At 46.2% G+C, this 18482-nt stretch overlaps 1 long non-coding RNA gene across 4 annotated transcripts in view; it reads right to left on the bottom strand.

Moving 5' to 3' along the window:
• Positions 1-327: 327 nt before the first annotated feature.
• LOC125184712 (uncharacterized) overlaps positions 328-18482 on the bottom strand; it is a 44066-nt gene continuing 25911 nt past the window's right edge. For all 4 annotated transcript variants that reach the window (XR_010829780.1, XR_010829777.1, XR_010829778.1 and 1 more), the window contains 2 exons: positions 7894-18482; positions 328-1960 (listed from right to left, as the gene is read on the bottom strand). The exon at positions 7894-18482 is cut by the window's right edge and continues 24884 nt beyond it. This is a non-coding gene — a long non-coding RNA (uncharacterized lncRNA). The remainder of the gene's footprint in view (positions 1961-7893) is intronic.

Here is an 18482-nt window from a genome sequence, read left to right as displayed (position 1 = left end):
AAATCAACAAGATGAAATGCTGTAGACAAAAGCGTACAGCACTATGCTAAGGAAGGGGAAATCAGCTACATGTATACCAAGTGGGGCACTAACAGCCACACGGAAAAAAAGGTTTTGTGGGCACTAAAGAGCTAGAAATTGTCCAAGCTACTGCTGCGGTGTTGTAGCAGCCCTGGGTACTGGAGCCACTCTGAAGAGAAATAACGAGTGGAGAGAGAGAAGATGGGTACCTATGAGAAAAGGCCAGTCGTATGTTAGAACAGGTTGAGAGGGGACACAAGCTTCCCTTTATTTAGTAGATGACTGAAAAAAAACCCTTCCTGCTCACTAAGGAGAGGACATATAACTGTGTTTCATTTGCAGCAAATGTAGCTTATGTTCTCCTAGCTAGGTGGGTAGTTAACACCTTTCCTAGAGGTGTGGACTCTTCTTCATTAAGAGTGTTTTTGGGAGACAAACATTTGCCTGGATTTTCCTTGGTCTTGCCTCAGAACTGGAGGTACACTGGATCCTGAGGTCCCTTCTAACCTTACGCTCTATGACTTCCCTCAAAGAGTTAAAAAGCTTTAGAAACAAACCAAACCAAAAAAAAAAAAAAAAAAAGTGAAGAGGCTTCTGCCCTTTCCTACCTGAGGCAGAGGTCTCTATGTACAGTAGCAAATCGTTATCTCTTTCCCTGGGCTGAGCATAGCAGGCATTGAGCAATGTTGTCCCAGTGTGTTGACACATGAGCCAGGGTTTGCCCTGGACCCCAGAGAGGTATTGACGTGACCCAGCTGCCTGCTGAGCAGCCTGGGGGTGTTTGGTTTCCTCCTGCTTTCTAGTGTCTCCCTTTTCCCCCAGAGAAGCTGCACGTTGTCCTGATTCATTCTCCATACACGTCTTGCCACAAACAGAAGTCATCTACTCCTGCTTCTGGTGAGACTCAAAGTGTGGAGAAGATCCCCTGCCCTGTAGGTTTCTTCTTCATGGTGAAGGGTCAGAAGCAGAAGTTCAGGTGAAAAGGCAGCTATTCCCACAGCAGGTGAGGGTTGTTTCAGAGACGGCCAGCTTCTCTTGCTGAGGACATGTGTTAGCCCTCCTGGCAGGCAGGATGGGCTGGATCAGAAGACACTGTGAGTGGGAAAGCCCCACCGACCGAAAGGACAGGGCTGGGATGGGGAAGGCATGGTGGAGCAGGAGAGGCGACTTTGGGTGAGCAATTGCTTATCAGAAAACCCAGGGCTGGAGAAAGAAGCAGCACAGCCAGCCAGTAACTTGGACTGGACTTGGGCTCCCAGACAGAAAAAACAAACCACCACATTTTCGATGTTTACATTAGATGTTTATTTTACAGTCTGTTTCACAATCCATTTCTCTTCTTGCTTTGCAGTGATTTGATTTATGGTGCCGCAGATCCTATCTGGCTGCCCTGCCCAGAGCACGCACTTGGAAAAAAGTCTTGGAAAAGGGGTCTTACTGTTGTTGCTGTTTTGTCTACAACTTCTCTTACGTACTCCTTAAGCTAGAGTAGTTCCTTCCAAACCACAATAAGTCGGTCTTTTTCTCCTTCGCCCTTGCATTGGTATTTTGAGGGGTTGTGGCTCAGGTCCTGGGAGAAAACCCAGAGCAAACAACAAAAGCAAACAGGCAATGGGCACAAACTGGGACACAGGAAATTCCCTCTGAGCACCAGGAGGCACTTCTTCACTGTGTGGGTGACGGAGCACAGGCACAGGTTGCCCAGAGAGGCTGTGGGGTCTCCTCCTTGGAGATCCTTAAAAGCCCTCTGGACATGGTCCCGGGCGAGCAGCTCTGGGTGTCCCTGCTTGAGCAGGGGATGGAGCAGGCGGCCTCCAGAGGTCCCTGCCCACCTCAGCCATCCTGTGATGCTGTGATCCCCTCAAGTCTGGTCTCAGAGGAATCTGGGAAGCCGTATAGCTTCATCAGTGTATACACAGCCTTCCCTCCACAGCTGAAGCTGCAAAAAAAAAGATGTGTCACGTTTTACTGAGAAAATATTGATCTGGTGGAAAATCCCTGAGCAAAATTTCGTTGCACACTTTAAAGGAGGAGAAGGATTCACTTCTTCCTCATACAGGGCCAGGTGAATAACTGGACCCAACCTAAAAGAAGAAGGAAGTGCCTTTAAAAAAATAGAGGTGTGGTGATGACACTGTCGTGCTTTCCACGCCTTGTGCAATCTGTGACGTGCACAGCTTCTGAAGAGCCTGTTCCCCAGTCACGCTTAGATCACTCCCTGAAAACAACAATAAAAGACCAATAAGTTGGCTGGCTGCAGGGTTTTGTTCCTTTTCCCCAGTAAAACTGCATTCACCGCAAACAAATGTGGGTTTTTGTGGGTTTGTGTGACTGAAATGGTGGTTTGTATAAATCCGAGCCAGAAGTTTTGAAAGGGGAGAACGTCAGCCCTCCGAGTTCTGTTTATCACCACTAATTGTCCTAACGAGATGTTTGTGAACGGACAGCAGGAAACAGATCAGTTTCATGCAGAGGGCACCGAGGGCCTGTGGCTACCTAAATTTGTACCTAAATAAGTGTCTCCGCACAGACTTGTTCTGCAGCTTACACCGTTCAACCTGCAGTTGTGTGAAGAACTGTGGGTGGGGGGCTTCATGTTCAGAGATTGCTTTCATATTCATCTTGTCTACAACAAGGGAACCAGTTCTCAAATAAATGCTTTTCAGCTGTCGGACACTGGTCCAAATTTAGCCTGCTCCTGCACTGGTAAAATTTCTTACAGTCAATATGAAAATATCTGATTTTTCGTCCTTTCTTACAAGAAATGTAGGTACATTTATTTAACTGAGGAATTATTCTTTCTTATCTGTAGTAATTCTGCAGGCATTGGGGAATGATGTTGGAAATAGAGAAGTGAAATGGTCGGGCAAGCATTAACTTCTCTGCTTTTATGCATGTGGGGATTAAATACTTAAAAGGAAGATCTGCTAAGTTTCACAACGTCATGTGTCAATAATGCCTCTGAACAGTTCATTAAAGGATAATAATACATATATAGATACTGTGAGTATAAAAATTGCCTCTAGATGAGGAAAATTATATACGATAAACTCCAACAAAGCCTTAAACATTTGCATTGATGCTGTGAGCTGGGGTTGGGTTTAGGGATTTCTTTTCCTCTAACTGAATCTGTGCATTTTAGGGAAAGCAGCCAGGATAGCATTGCTTGAGAGTGGCTTGGAGATGCTTCTAAAAAGTCTGTAAGAAAGTCAAAGAGAGCAATGGAAATCTGCACAGTGGCAACACTAGTGAGGGTGAGGGTTGTTCCTGCAGGAGTATCAGGAGTTACATTTCACAAGAGAGAAACCTTCTCCCTGAATAATTTTTCATAGCTAGCAAGCATGCCTTGCACAGTTTCTGTATTGCAACAGAAGCTGTACATGGAGATTTTGTCTCCCTACCTGACCTCTCTGACTTGCAGTGGAGTGCCACCAAGCCTCAGGGAAAAATCCCAGCCCCTGGGGACTCCTGCTGACACCTCCCTGCGTGCCTTGTGTCCCCAGCAGGCCACCAGAAAGAGCAGTGATGGATGGGGCTGCTGAGGGTGGCCAGGGGACCTGGAGGAATGGCAATGGGACTTGCCCAGGCTGAAGGCCCCCAAGAATGGATGAGGGGTGGGAGCACCCAGGGATTGCTCCTGAGCTCAGCTGGGCACCCCAACATTGCAGAGATGCTGACACACCAACATTGCAGAGATACCGTGGGTACCCTGACATTGCAGAGATACTGACACCCCAACATTGCAGAGATACCGTGGGGAACCCGACATTGCAGAGATGCTGTGGGCACCCCCAACACTGCAAAGATGCCGACACCCCAACATTGCAGAAGATGCCGTGGGTACCCCGACATTGCAGAGATGCCATAGGTGCCACGGTTTTGCAGAGGTGCCACAGGTACCCTGGTACTGCAGTGGTGTTGGGGAGCACTCAGGTAGGCTCAATCCAGCCTCTCGCTGCCTGCTCTTCCTCCTCCATGTCCTACGTGCTTGGCTGTTTGCCTGCTCTCCCTGCAGCCAAGTTTTGCTCTTCCCTCCCCGTCACGTCCCTGACTGTGGCTTTGGCAAAGGCAACACCTAAGCAAACCCCACCAGGGCTTTGCCAAGCAGAACAGAAGCAGAGCAGCCTACCTTTTTACATGAGTGCCCCCAAAACTGCCCGTAACCTCTCACACTCGGTGTAAACTCTGCCCGACAGGCATTTGCACAACACAGACTTTCTCCGGGCAAGCCTGCCTTCATGTAGAGCAGAAGTGGAGAGGTCGGCACACTCTCCTCCTCTCCTGCCCCACCATCTGCCCAGCTCCTAAAACCCAAAATCCCTAAGGGAAGGATTTCACCGGTGTTTTGCAATATCCTTCCTCCATCTGTTTTTGCTGACTCTGTTTCTCAGCCTGTTGGCCACAGTCAAGGGTAGTAGCTGGTCAAGGACAGCCTGGTCCCATGCTTCTCTGCTCCTCAGAGCAGTGGGGACAAAGGGAGATAAAGATCTGAAAACACTCATTTACATTATTTTGTAATTTCTTGGGAATCTTAGAGCAAGTACAGCAACCCATAACCAGAGGAAACAGTAAAGGGATTGTCAATATATGCAATGAGGATTGGAAAATGGCAAGCATTACTGTATTCAAAACTAATGGAAATGTATCTGCTTGAATCCAGGTCTCCTTTGTCTGGAAGTCAAACGTGGTTCCCAGCGAGGATGTCCAGCTCCCAGTCACCCAGCATTTTAACTCCCGAAGTTTTCTTCTTGCAGCAGGCTCCATAGGAGTGCGTATCTGCAGGTTTTTTCTACAAAAGTCCTGGCAGATGCCAAGGAATGGTTTGCCAGCACTTTTTTCCACCATATCTCCAGACTATAAGATTAAGGCAAATCTACGCTATCTCTTCAGAGCAGTTTGTACTTAGCAGCATGGTATGTGTAATATTTATCCAGGCAAATCTTCTCCTAAACATGCGTTCCTGAAACAGGGCACGGGCTCAGGGCTCGCCACATGCAGGGTGCCCGGTGTGGCAGTACCAGGGATGCCAGCAGCCATGCCCCAGGGCAGTGCATCTTCGTGCAGGATAGGCGGCATAGGGGTCTGCTGTGGGGTATCAGAGAGCCGCGGACCTGAGGATGCAGAGCAGATGTAACGGAGCAAGCTGCTGGCATGAAAAAAGCCCCTGCTCTTTGTTCTGCATCCAGAAATGGCCTGTGATATCAGGAAGAGATGGATCAGAGGTGTGCGGAGCGCTTCTTTGTCTTGCTGATTGCGGGGGACTGCATTAATAGGGCTGCTGAATGCTGATAGGGGCTGCTATAGCAAGAAGAGCCAACCCATGGGGACAGGTATGTATTTTTGTGTCACTTTTTAAGCCATTGAATAGCACTAGGTGGGAGTGGGGTGAACCGGAGCAAAAGTTGGTTTAAAAGATGTCCTTTATGTTACAGAAACCTACTTGAACTCACTTGCCTTTAGTTTATATGAAAAACTTGGGTTAAATTAGTTCTGATAAAGTGCTAACTGCATGAATTACATTCACAGGCAGGAAAAGTGAAAATTTCTATCATAATTCTTGCCATGCAGTCTTTTGGGTTTTTGATGTGTTTTTGTACAACCCCCATAGGATTGTACTCGAGGCCTTTCCCAAATAATAGCATCAATTGTAGGAAACTGTGTGATGCTTCTGCGTCCCTGCCAATCCTGGGACAGGAATGCCGAATGTGCTTTCATTTCAGATGATTTGATTAACCTCTTTTTTAAGTCTGGGACAGGCTATTGAAACAACTCGGACACTTTTTCTGTGTTTCAAAGGCTCAAGGTGTTTTCCACCCAGTCCCTCCCCATTCTCTCAGCGCGCAGAAAGCCTGCAGCTACGGGCAGCTTTCAAGGCTCACGGCTCTCGTGAACAGCCAGGGCTTGTTGGGGCACAGGGTGGAGGAGCTGAAGTGCACTATGGAAGGGACAAAACCCATTTCAACTGGTGCCACTTAAACCTGGGGAGACTCCGATCTTGAAGCCAACATGGGGGAAAATTGGAGCTGGGATCCTGGGGTTGGGATGTACGTACTTAAAAGCCAGGATCTGGCCATTCAGCTGGCATAACCCATCATTCAGGCTGTAGCTGGCTGCTCCTCTGCCATGGGGAACAAGTACACAGTGCCACATCCTCCACTTGCATCCCAGACCCTTCCTGGTCAAGTGCATGCTGAAGGTTTGCTTAGGGCTTCAGCATCGTAAGGTGATATTCTGCCCCCATTCATTCTCCTGCCGTATAATAAATGAGTGCACCAGGGAGGCATCTCTTCTCTACCCAAGCAAAAGTAGCATTTTCATGAAAACACACGGGAACAGGGCGATCACAGCGGTTCTCACTTCCTGTCACGCTTGATTGAAACCAGCCAACAGTTTCAAGAGCTTCTGTACAGGCTGTGTCTGACCTTATTCAGCTTGTTTCCATAGAAAACCTAGCTTAAACAAATCCTGAGCTGACCTGAACACCTTTGCAGAAGATGAAATTTCTTCAATTGTCTTCTGTTCCGTGGAGCTCCTCAGAAAGGTTTTGGGTCTTTCTATGGCCTTTTGTCTCTGTCCCTCCCAAAAGTACTTATCTGAAGTGTTTGAATATGCTTGCAAGCTGCTGTTTTTCATCAGAAGACTATGGTAACATTAGCACATGGCAACATTGAGATGAATAGCATGCAAAAGATATCTCTAGAGGAAAGGGAAAAGGCACCATGTATGAGCTTTGGTCTTTTTGGTGAGTGTCAGAGCTTTCCATTAGAGTATGACAACTTGTTCCTAAAATTTTACCATGATCAGGCAGCTCCCTTTTGTAAGCAGCTGTGTTGGGACTCACCACCCTGCCCTGCTGTGTTTGGACCTATGCTCAAATCTAGGTGTCCCTTTGCGTGCTTCACTGTGACAGATTTGTCTCTGGAAGGGTCTGTCTCCAACACTACAGGAAGCTCTGCCCTGTCAGCCTGTAGTTTCAGTAGAAAGCTATTTTTTACAATGCTGTAGTACGTTTGTGGAGGGATAAGCATTTTCCCTCTTGCAGAGGTGGTTCTGTGGCACGAAGTCTAGCAGCTTTTTGTCTTGGCTCACGGGGTTGTTAATGTTGTTAATGGTCATAAAATTATCCCATCCTCTACAAACATCAGTTGTTTTTGGACTAGAGGGCTAGCACAACCCTTAACACTTCAGCATTTCACAGGCTGGCAGTGAGAGCTGGCTATGAACTGATCTGCGCAGCAAGTTGCAGCTGTGGCATTGCTTCACTTAAACTTTTCCACGTGTTGAATTCAGGATCAGAGTTTCTTTGTGACTCCCCCGTATGTAAATGTGAGACCTCATTTTTTCCTCTGCGCTAGTTGTGATGGAGTTTGAAAAATTAGTTCCTCTGAAAGCCGGTCTATTTTGGGTTTGCTAGAATGAACTTTTCTTTCCAGACAAATGGAGTACTGGGCTAAGGTTAAACTTCATGATTCAATCCTTCAGCCTGCAACCACTTTTCTCCCTTGGCACGGGGCTGAGGTGACACAGGGTAGAGTCTATTTCCTTCAAAGAAAAAGCAAAAAGTTCTTCCAAGAAGACCTAAATACCTGCAGGCTGAAAACTTCCTTGGGAATATAATTTATGGTGCTTGTTTGGACAGGAGGGGGATATCAGATATATATTTTTATCTGCTCAATGTGCATGTCTCTTCCTATGATCATTCACTAACAATTATATCTTAATATTACAACCAAAGACGTATTTAATTCTCATGGTGCCTACAGGACACTACAGGCTCCTCTGAAGCCCTCTGAAACTGTGAAGTGTTTCACAATGTATCAAGAGTTAATTTGCAATGGGAATCAATATGCTAATTATTGTGTCAACACTTACTGTTTCGTTGTGTTTCTTGGCCTCTTGTCCTGAGGTATACAGGCACGTACTGTCTTGGCTCACCCATGACGTGTAAGATGTGCCTTGGCGATGCGATGGTCACACAACTCGTCGGAAGAGATGCAACCCGAAGATGAAGACCGGTAGGGTTTGTACTGTCTTATCCAGTCCAGCTTCATTCTGTCAGGGAACATCAATTAAATCAGATGAAGAAATTAGGCAGCTTTTGTCTAGCTGGTAAGTTAAATAAAAGCGATTGTTAAACAGATGAGTCAAAATAACTACCATACCGATGAGTATGGTTTGCATAACGTTAAGTGTTGTTGGAGTACAAGTGTCAAATATGGGCCCAAAAATGTTCTCCTTCTTCATTTTATTTATTTCTAACATGGTTGTGCCCTGAGTCATGGACCAAAAATAGCCAGGCCAGGCACTGTTCTACCTCAGAACAAAAAGATGAACTTTGCCTCTTGGCTTCTTCTGCAGACTCACACCTCCTTGGGACACCAGGGTGATGCACACGGAGGAGCATGAGGAACAGACGGGTGGTATGGCTCGCAACGTCGTGGCTCACAGCACGAAACAATACAAACACAGGACGCACACCATGTGTGACTGCAGAATAGTTGGCTCTAAAATTCCTGCCATATAATACTCCGTGACAGGGCGAGGCTGAGAGCCATCCAGGAGTTCAGCCGAAATGGTCCTGGGAGCTCGGAGAAAGCAACCAGAAGACCCTGGCTGTCTCTGACAGACCTGTTAGATCTTAGTTGCTCTGTGGTAGCCAATGACTAAGCTGCATAGGAAGAATTATAATGCAAACTTGGGTTATGCTTCCAGAATTTTTAAAGAGCTTGCTGTAGGGGCTATGTGTACGTGCAAGGCATGGGGAGGAGCAGTGATGTTGTGGAAGGGTGCTGTGGATTGGGATAAGCGGTTGCATACATCTTTACTCATCCTTGGTATCCCGGGGTGCCTGAAAACACAGTACAGACAAAAGGTACAGACAAGCATCTGAGAGCTCCTCACTTTCTAGGTACTCCCAGGACAAAGGAGAGTGGCTGGACATCCTACAGGTACCCAAATATTCACTGCAAACTTTCTGGCAGATAACATTGCATCCTCTTGTTCCCTCCTCACCTGGGAAAAAGTCTGTGGGATCACTGCTTTTCTAGTTCTCTGTTAACCCAGTAGCACACAACTCATTCTGACACCCCACTGGGCTCAAAGTTGCTTAGCAAATCCCATTACTCATCCCCACAGCAACAAATGGCTCTTAAAACCATCCTGTGTATGTCTTCCCTGAGACCTGTGCATCTGCTGCAGATTCCAGACACAGGGGACCATGGGCTGGCTGCGGGTTGGGCTGTGCTTGGTCAGTGATGCACCTTCTGCATGAGGAAAACAGTTTTGTTTTTTGTCTCTTTACCACAAGGATGAAAAACAAAAGTTAGGAAAGGTTTATGGTCTATTTATATTTACAAATAATTTTCAGATAATTTTTTTTTTAAGTCTCCATGATGAGGAGCTAGAAAAAAAAGAATTCATACATGGTGCTACTCCACACCCAAGGCAACCATCAAAGCATTTTCTTCTTCACAGGAAGCTCTACTTTGCCAACGCTGCCAAGGCTGGAGGCTATCGAGCCTCTAGAGGCTGATGGCAAGCCTTTTCCTTTGAACAAGCACAACTTTGGGTGGGTTTTTGCCAACGTGAGAGTTGATACATGTGCAGAAGGAAGCTAACCAGCAGGTGAACTGCTGGCTCATCTTTTCTATTTTTTTTTTTTTTTTTTTTTGCTTTTCTTTTACTATCACATTTCTGGGCTGCATTTGTCAAGGTTATGTTCTAACACCTTCTCTAATATTTTGACTTCACATGTCAGCTTTTTGTTTTCAAGTTGCTAACTATTATCAGATTACTGATTTTACTGAGTTTCTCTTCAGCTGCAAGCTTCTTAGCTGAGAAAGAGTACTTGACCGAACCCCGGGTATTCTTGACAAGACCCACTAAAAAATGGGATGCTTTCCCTCATTTGCCTTCAGTAATTAACCTTGAGGCAGCTCTGGCAGCGGGATGCCTCCAGCAGCCGCTCTCCCAGGTGAGCACAAAGGGTCACAAAGCAGAAACGCCTTCAGGCCCCACGGGTGTCAATAGGTCTGCTCAGCTCTGCCAAGTGTAGTCATGCATTTTAAGTTTCTTCCTGAATCAGGGTCTTAATTCTTGTGCCATTTCACCAGAACAAAGAGGTCAGGTTATTTATAGGTTGGCCATCTTTGTGTGCTATCGATGCCTTTGGGGCTCCATTTCCTGGTACTCCTTTTTCCCTCTGGGTCTCAGGTCCCAGCTATTCCCTCCTAATGCAATAACAGGCATTGCCCTACTGCCGGCCATGCCAGCACCCTCCATTAGTGCCTCCCTGACCTAGCCAACAGCTCAGGCTGGCAGCCAGGGAAGGCCCATGTAATTTATAGCTCGTCAGAGAAGCCGACCAGCCCACGGTCTTCCTGTTTTGTAAAGAGACCTATCACCCAGACACCGCTGCCATGGGTGCACTGGAAAGGCAGGAAGATAAAGTAGTGCACAGACAAGCCCTGGCCCCGTCTCTTTGTTTTCGTTGCTGTTGTTTCAGCCAGGCATGCACTCAAGCAATATCAGCGTGACTTGATACAACCAGGAGGCAATGCTGACATGTTTTGAGCTACGCAGAAGACCTGTGGTATTTCACAATGCGGTTGCTGTTTCGCATCCAGCCACCGAATGTGGAACACGAGACATGGATTTGGCTCTGCTAAGGTTCCTCTGCTCAGGCCAGGGTTAAGCACGACAACAACCTCTTACACATTTTGTTTGACTGCTGTCCTATAGCAGCCTATAGGCCATGTTGTGCATGGGCTGACCCCACAGCTTCTTCAGCCCTCAGCCATTTTCAGGGTGCATCCATGGCTCCTTTGGGCTGGAATTGCTGTATGGTCCTCTGACACGTGGCTTGATCTCAAAATTGCAGAAGAGGGACTGATTCAGGAGAAGAAAACAAAAAACAAACAAAAAAAAAGCCATTAGCCCTAACTGATGGGAAGCCACAGGACTGGGACCTACTTGGAAGGGATGTTTGTCCCCAGCCTGTCCTTCTACCCAACCCCTGGGCCCTTGCCTATTCACTGGTCTGTCTGACAGCAACAACCTGAGCGTGTTTTCACCTAAAACCGTTGGAGGCTGCGCACTCATTCCTACAGGCAAACTTTCTCTCTCTTCACCCCAGTAGGTGCTGAGCCAGGGAGGCCGCTGCCTCCGGAAGGCCATGTGCCCACAAACTGCATGGAGATGGCCTGAGCTGTCAGCAGCCGCCCTAAAAGCCCACTTTCCTGCTTCAGGCACCAAGCAACTGCTGTTGCTGTGAGAAGATATTTTCGTGTAATCAAATGGGAAAACAAAGGAACAAACAAACAAAAAAACCCTATGGGTTCTCCTTCACAATAGCGCTCGTGGTGCACCTGCTCTTGGGTGGAGAAGTTATTTTTCATTAGCTGCTAAGCTGACACATCCAGTGGATTGATGAGGTTAGATAAAACGACGAGTAGATCTTGAGAGACGCACTCCTGAGGCAGATCCCAGCCTCGTCCAGGCCAGAGCAGACCCCTTGCTCGGAGGGTATGAGGCACTCACGCCTGCACAGACAAGATCGGTCAAGGGAAATCTCCTCTGACATCACTTGGACGTAGCCCGCTCCTGGCCTCCAGGCCGTGAGAAACATTTTCTGCTGATGTTTAGAGCACATCGGGACGATAACTAACTACACACCACCCCGGCTGCCCCGCGTCGCCCAGCCTAAAAGTTTCTGGCAACATTTTGTTGAGAAGCTCTTGCATTTCTGATGCTCACATATGGGCTTGGAAATTCGGCAGGAACAAAGTGAAGGGGGCAGAAATGTGCTTTGTCTTTGTTCCTTTTGCTGCCACTCAATGTTTTTGGCTGAGATAAAAACTCTTTTGGAAAATATTCATATCTTCATCCAGTGCTTTGGCAATCTGGGCAGACTGCATTATTTGCTGATGCTTCATGCAAGGAGTGGTAGGACCCAGATCTTCTTGGATGTGACAACCAACAAGCGTCTTCATCAGCGAACGAGTACAAGATGGTGCTGTTTTGATGTGCAATTAAGTTACTGCTGATCTTGTCACAAAAAAAAAAAAAAAGAGAGCTTTGAACTGAGTAGATCTCACTGCTTGAAGCAAATGGGGAAATAAAAACAAACAGGAATGCATCTGAGACAGTTTTCCAACGGGCAAACTGATGAAGTGAGGTGATGCTGGCCAGCAAACGTAGCTTGGGTGGAGAAGGCATGGGCTGGAGCACAGGGCAGGCGGGAGGACCTGGAGCACCCTGCCTGCCCACTGCAAGGCACAGGGGTGGGAGAGAGGACCTGATCAGCAAATAAAGCTATCATTCAGAGGTCAAGAAATGCATGTATAAAGTGGGGACAGTCAAATGTAAACCTGAGCTGGAACTTGCAAAGTATTCCGAAGAAAATGGGGACAACTTCAAACATGAATGTAAGAGAAAACCAGAGTCAGGCTGCTGTGCAGTAAATGAGATTAAAGATAATCTAGGCATGGCCTAAAATCAAAGGAGTATTTTACCTCTGCTCTCATTTTTGGAAGACAAATCCTAGGGGCAAAAGCAGGCTGGTTAATGGGAACAAGGATATGGAAATGGAACTGCTACCATGGGGGAAGCAGCGCTCCCAGCACGGCTGCATTGCTCCTGGGGAGGCAAGCGATTCTGGAAAGACCAGCGTCAAAGGTGGCACATCTAACAGCAACTGTTTTGGTAAATGCGAGGGACCATGTGATGGCGGGATATCTTTTACAACATGTTTGATTGTGCAGGGTTAAAAAATAATCCAGCCAGCTGCAGTCCTTGTAACTCTGACCTCACCGGTATGCAAGGCTTTGGAACATGCCTGGCAGGTTAATTAAAAATGCAAAGACACATCAAAAATGGGATAAAATGCAACCAAAGGTACAACATGCCAGACTGACTTGATGGCTCTCTTTGATAAAACAATTATTTTTCCAGACAGTTGATATCTGCCAGATTTCCTTTATCTAGGCTACTTTAATGTATTTGATATGACGTCAAGTGTGAAACAACTGATGTTGCTGGAGACAAAATAGATGAGCAGAAGGATTGTATCACTGCAAAGAAGAGGAGACAATGAGCGTGGAGGGTGGAAATGCCAGGCTCGAAGCTATGTGGCAGTGTTTTTCGAATAGGAGGTTTGGGACCAATTTTGTTTTAACATTTCCATTAATGGCATGCTCCTGGCCCACGTGAGCACCGTGCTGATGAAATGTGCTAGCACAAAGCTGTGACGCATGGTGGATACGGAGGTGGTTTGGAGGCCAGGCAGGACGAATGGGACACATCGAGAGTGGCCGTAATAAAAGAAGGATGACATTCAAGTAAAAGACAAAATGTCACACAGGTGAAGCCTGGTGTCAGAGGCAGCTTTTGCTATTAACAGGGAGTAAATCAATCGGAGAAAACACTGAGGAGAAAGAAAAAACAGCATTAGACAGTCATAGAATCATGTGCTGCCAGCTTGATCTTTAAGTTGTATCCATTTCCAGATGAGATGTGGAAATATTAGTGCCAACATACATCTTCCCTCTTCCCTTTCTTTGGGAAAGGTGCACGAGCAGCTGCAGAGGGAAAAGCAGGGGACCTCTCTGCAGGAGGACGTGGGGAGGTCCTGGCTGCTGGTGCGCTGAAATTTGTTTTGTTTTCTTTGGCTCAGGAGCACGAGCAGCCCCCGAGGCAAGCGGCGGAGGCAGCGGAGGGTCAAGCAGGGAGAAGCGGGAAGCACCGGGCTGGGCAGAGCTCGGCGGTGCCAAACAGCTTCGCCCTCAATCCTGGGAGCTGCCGGCGCTCCCACCCGCAGTGCCAGCTCTAACCACAGCTCCCAGTGAGGGGCGGCTGTGGATGTGTGCAGTCAGGTTTTGTTTTAATATTTTTTTTCCTTAAAGCCTGGAAAAACAGCTTTAAAAATGAATAAAGCCAGCTACTTGGTAGCCAGAGCAATACACTACGGATTGCTCTGCCTAGTGAGCAGAAGAGGAGTTCTTCTGCATGTGTGGTGGAAAGAGAATTTGCAGGAGAGCCCCAGATTAACAAACAGGTAGGAGCAGAGTCAGACCCCCTGGCTATGCCTCAAGCCAGCCAGACATGAAGCAACCCCAGCCTGAAAGCGGTATTGCCGTGTTTGTTGGAGCAACCCTGTCTGAGAGGGACCGTTGCTGGGGGCTATCAGATAAGACCCAGCAAGCTGCTAAGAAATGGCTTCCAGCCCAGGTTTGCCACCCAAATATTCAGCTCAGCAAGGGGAGCAAAGGTGCTTGGGTCTGTGAGAACCAGGCTGCAGTATGACCCCTTTACTTTTCTGAATTTCTTCGGTTTTCCTAGGAACTAATGTTGCTTCCATCATTGCTGCCTTTCTAATGAAAGGGGAGAGAGGGAAAGGAGAGTGTGAGAGAGAAGAAAATAAGAAAAAGAAGAGCTGGATGCCCACACCAAACCACAAGAACAAGAAGTGGAGGCTCGTGGAAGTTGTGTAAGACCAGCACAGTGTTTGCAGGTTTGGAAACACAGCTAGGAGAGCTCAGTCCTCTCACGAGAACAACCTGGAGCAGAGCGGGACTGTCCCACCAGGGAACCCTGGCAGTATATCGATAGATGTGCTGGTGTTGAGAAGTTATGTCAATTACAATTATTAAACTGATTATTCATATTCCATTCTGTTCGCTGCGGGAAGATACTCCTTTTGGGGTTAGGTTTATGGGCCTTACAGATTGTTGGAGTGAAGCTAATTAGCAAGAGAAATCCAAATGGAACAACAACTGGTAATTGTTGCTAATGATGCAAGCACATTACACCAGCTAAAATGAAATCTTGGGTTGTGAGCAGCTCTGAAAGGCAAACATTCACAGTTGTGTGTGAAGGTTGTATGCACACCCACCTCGCTGCTAGGGGTGGTTAAGCTGAGCTCCCATCTCTAAAAGAGCAGTTATTTGCCAAATGCTTCCCAGTGGTCAATGGAAGAAAATGCTACAAGAAATGAAAGGCCTGGGGAGTTGTGGTGGGAGAGGCAGGCAGGGCGGGCAGGGAGCCGCAGCGCAAGGCGCTGCCAAAGCCCTGGACAAATGCAGCAGCCCTGGAACCGGCACATGGGCTGAAAGCCATTCCCTGCTTTGCTTTCACCAAGGCAAACCTCAGCTGCCTCCAGAGCTGACTGAAAAAACAGGGTCCCTTTGACTTGCACAGGCTCTGGATTGTGCCTCCGTGCAGGTGCAGGGCCTGGAGCCTGGGAGCCAGACCATCGCGGGCTCCACAGCTGCTTGGTGCCGCTCTTGGCACGCGTCTCCTGCTCCACCGAGCAAGCACGGGGCGGGACGCCGTCCAAACAGTTTGGATTAAGTTTGGATCCTGAATTATGCAACACACGCGCACACACACAAAAAACTATTTTGTTGCTTCTGCCACCGGAGGTGGGCATGCAGGCCTTCCCCACCCTACTGCCAGCCCTGCATCTGAGGGCAGCAGCGGAACGACCCGGTCCACAGCTTGCCTGTCTGTTTTTATTTGCAGACCTCAAAATCAGAGTGCTGATGACCAGCGTGCTCAGTTTGTGAAAACTGCCGCGCTTAAACTGCCAATGGAGCTGGGACGACTCGTAGCAATCGTGGATTTGGCCCAGCACTGAGCTTTGGTTCTTGCATGGGATGGCCCTGCTCCTGTGCCTTGTTTCTCTCTTTTTATCCTTTAAAATGTTTTGGACTCGTCTTCAGCTCAAGACCTATTCCTCAGAGGTTTTTGAGTAAGATGGGTTTTGGACTTGTATAAGAAAGCTGTGGGGAAAAGTGGTTCAAACTGTGTCATTTTGTTTTTTAGAGGTTAAACACAAGTTAGCTGGGTTTTTTGTTTGGTTGGTTTTTTTTTTTTTTGGCAGTAGCTATAAATGTAAATGTCATGGGATACACTGGACAGTTGTTCTACTTATCTATCTTTCCAAATGTGTGTGGGCAATACACTTGATACAGGAGATATATGTAGGAGATACTTGATGTAAAACTCTCTCTTACCTTACATTTTCTGTGGGATAAAAGATGAGTGTTATAACAGCCAAGGGTGGGCAGGAAAGAGTAAGGATAAATGTGAGAGTAAGAGTTTTGAGACCATGACTGTGTGGAACACAGGAGGCTCCCTCTGAGCCCCAGGCAGCCCTTCCGTGCTGTGCGGGTGACGGAGCACAGGCACAGGTTGCCCACAGAGGCTGTGGGGTCTCCTCCTTGGAGATCCTCAAAATCCACCTGGATGTGGTCCTGGACAAGCAGCTCTGGGTGTCCCTGCTTGAGCAGGGTATGGCGCAGGGGGCCTCCAGGGGTCCCTGCCCGCCTCAGCCCTCCTGTGATGCTGTGATCTCCAGCAGGGCTGATGCACCAGACTGCGCAGCCCTGGGCCTACAAGTGGGACCAGCTATGGTGAATGGTTCAGGGGGGAGTGAGGGGGTTGTTTTTCTCTAGTGGCATTTTTATGACAAAATGAAAATGTTTCAGTTAAAACAAACAAACAAAATGGTTTATATTAGCAGTTGTAGATCTTAAATAAAAGCCAACGGAATGGCTGGTAAAATCTAATCTAGATTCTTTTGATTGAAATAACATTTAAGAGTGGTCTGAGATAACCGATTTCTTTTTTTTAAAAAAAAAAACAACTCCAAATTTCAATCTGATTTGTCAATGATTTTTGTAATAGTTTTAGCAGAACTTTTTAAAATCTAGGGGAAAGAAACCTTTCTTCTGCATAGTCCCTCTCTTCCTGATGCAGGCTTTGAGTTAATATGAGTTCATTGAAAGGCACTCAGTTTTGCCAAGGACTTGTAAAATTAAACATTAAAAAGCTGTGAAAGTAATCAGTATGTGTAATGTATTTTGAGGACTTTTATTTGGTTCATTTTTTTTCCAGTGACTGGCATGAAATATTTTTTCATATATTCAAATTCATACCTAGAAATGCATTTTCCACAGTTAAGAATGTCACAAGAACTTCATTTTTATCTGTTAAAAATAATTATGGGATTTGACTTTTTCTATGTTTTTATTTCTACAGGAGTACAAATGGTGATTTCTTTTATTACTCTTTGCTATTCAGATATGTCAAGGAATTTCAAAGAAAAACAAAACTTTGCCACTGAAAACAAAATTCCTGCACTGGTAGGTAACCTTTTTTATTTTATTTTTTATATTTTTTTTAAACATTGAGTGAATTGTTTCTTTTGAAATGATTTGAATAAGAGAATGCATAAAAACAAAACTTCCATCTTTGGAGATATTCAAAACTCACTTGAACAAGGCACTGAGGAGCCTGAACTAATGCAGGAACTGGTCCTGCTCTGAGCAAGAAGTTGGACAATATGAGCTCTAGAGGTCTTTTCTGACCCATCCTATTCTACACTACTAAAATCAAGTTTTGGTAATTCATCGTTTTTAGGATATTAATTCTATTCTTATTTTAATCTAGAGTTCTTCCCGATCCAAACACATTTTTTATCAAAACCTGAGTCAGAATTCATTCATCTCTTCATATTATAAGTTACAATAAATAAATGTTACCTTCAACCAGAAGGATCAAAAATTGTAGAGACCTCTTGGTGTCTCCTTAACAAGAGTGAACAAGTGCTCAAGAGGAGTCTTATGACCTAGGCTAGCACTGCCAGTTAAGCTCACAGATGTGGCCAGTCTCCAGAAGGTCTCCTATATTACAGCTAAAATTCTTTACCAGAAAAACTAAACATGCTGAAAGGCGCCAATAACACCCACCCAGAGCACAAAGTATTTTGCTAATTCACTTCCAAATATTGCGTAAGAACAGAGCCAGTAAGATAACTTTCAGAATATTATAATCTAGTTTTTATTATTTTTAACAGCTTCAATATACTCAATATACTAAAAAAAAAGCATTATGTCTTATTACCAAATAAATAAATAAATAAATAAATCACACTACATTTAACTCAAATTGCCTGATGCTTTAAACGCACTTTTGCAGACAAACCGTGACACAAGTTTCTCACACACATGCGTTGAAATTATCAGTCCATGGGGTGCTAAAGCAGGGCAGCAGGGGTTGTGTATGGACACCCCAGTACTGTGCTGGCTCATGCCTTTTGCAGGAACGCAGGGGACACTGACACACATCACACGGTGTCCTTAAAGCAGCTGAGAAGAACGTAAATCTTATTTATTCTAGAATCTGAGAACCTGCAAATGTGGTTTGTGGTTTAAATACCTAACAACCAAGAGTGGCTGTCAGTAGCACAAAGGCTTCTGAGCAGCTCCTCAGAAGCTTAAAAGGCAAAAATGGCAATTGTATTTATTGATTGAAATGGCGTCATCGCTTTTCTCCTTGATTTGCATTTAGGCTGCTCCAAGGTGTTTAATGTCAGTGTCCGCCCCATCCCTTCACACAGGCTCTGCATACGGCTTGTAGATGAGCTCCTAAAGGAGAAGTCTGCAGGACTTTGGGACATC

This window comes from Anser cygnoides, chromosome 3 (assembly GCF_040182565.1).
Source record: "Anser cygnoides isolate HZ-2024a breed goose chromosome 3, Taihu_goose_T2T_genome, whole genome shotgun sequence".
Lineage (NCBI taxonomy): Eukaryota > Metazoa > Chordata > Aves > Anseriformes > Anatidae > Anser > Anser cygnoides.
The sequence above is the reverse complement of the archived record's forward strand: the minus strand, read 5'-3'. Positions and strand labels throughout refer to the sequence as shown.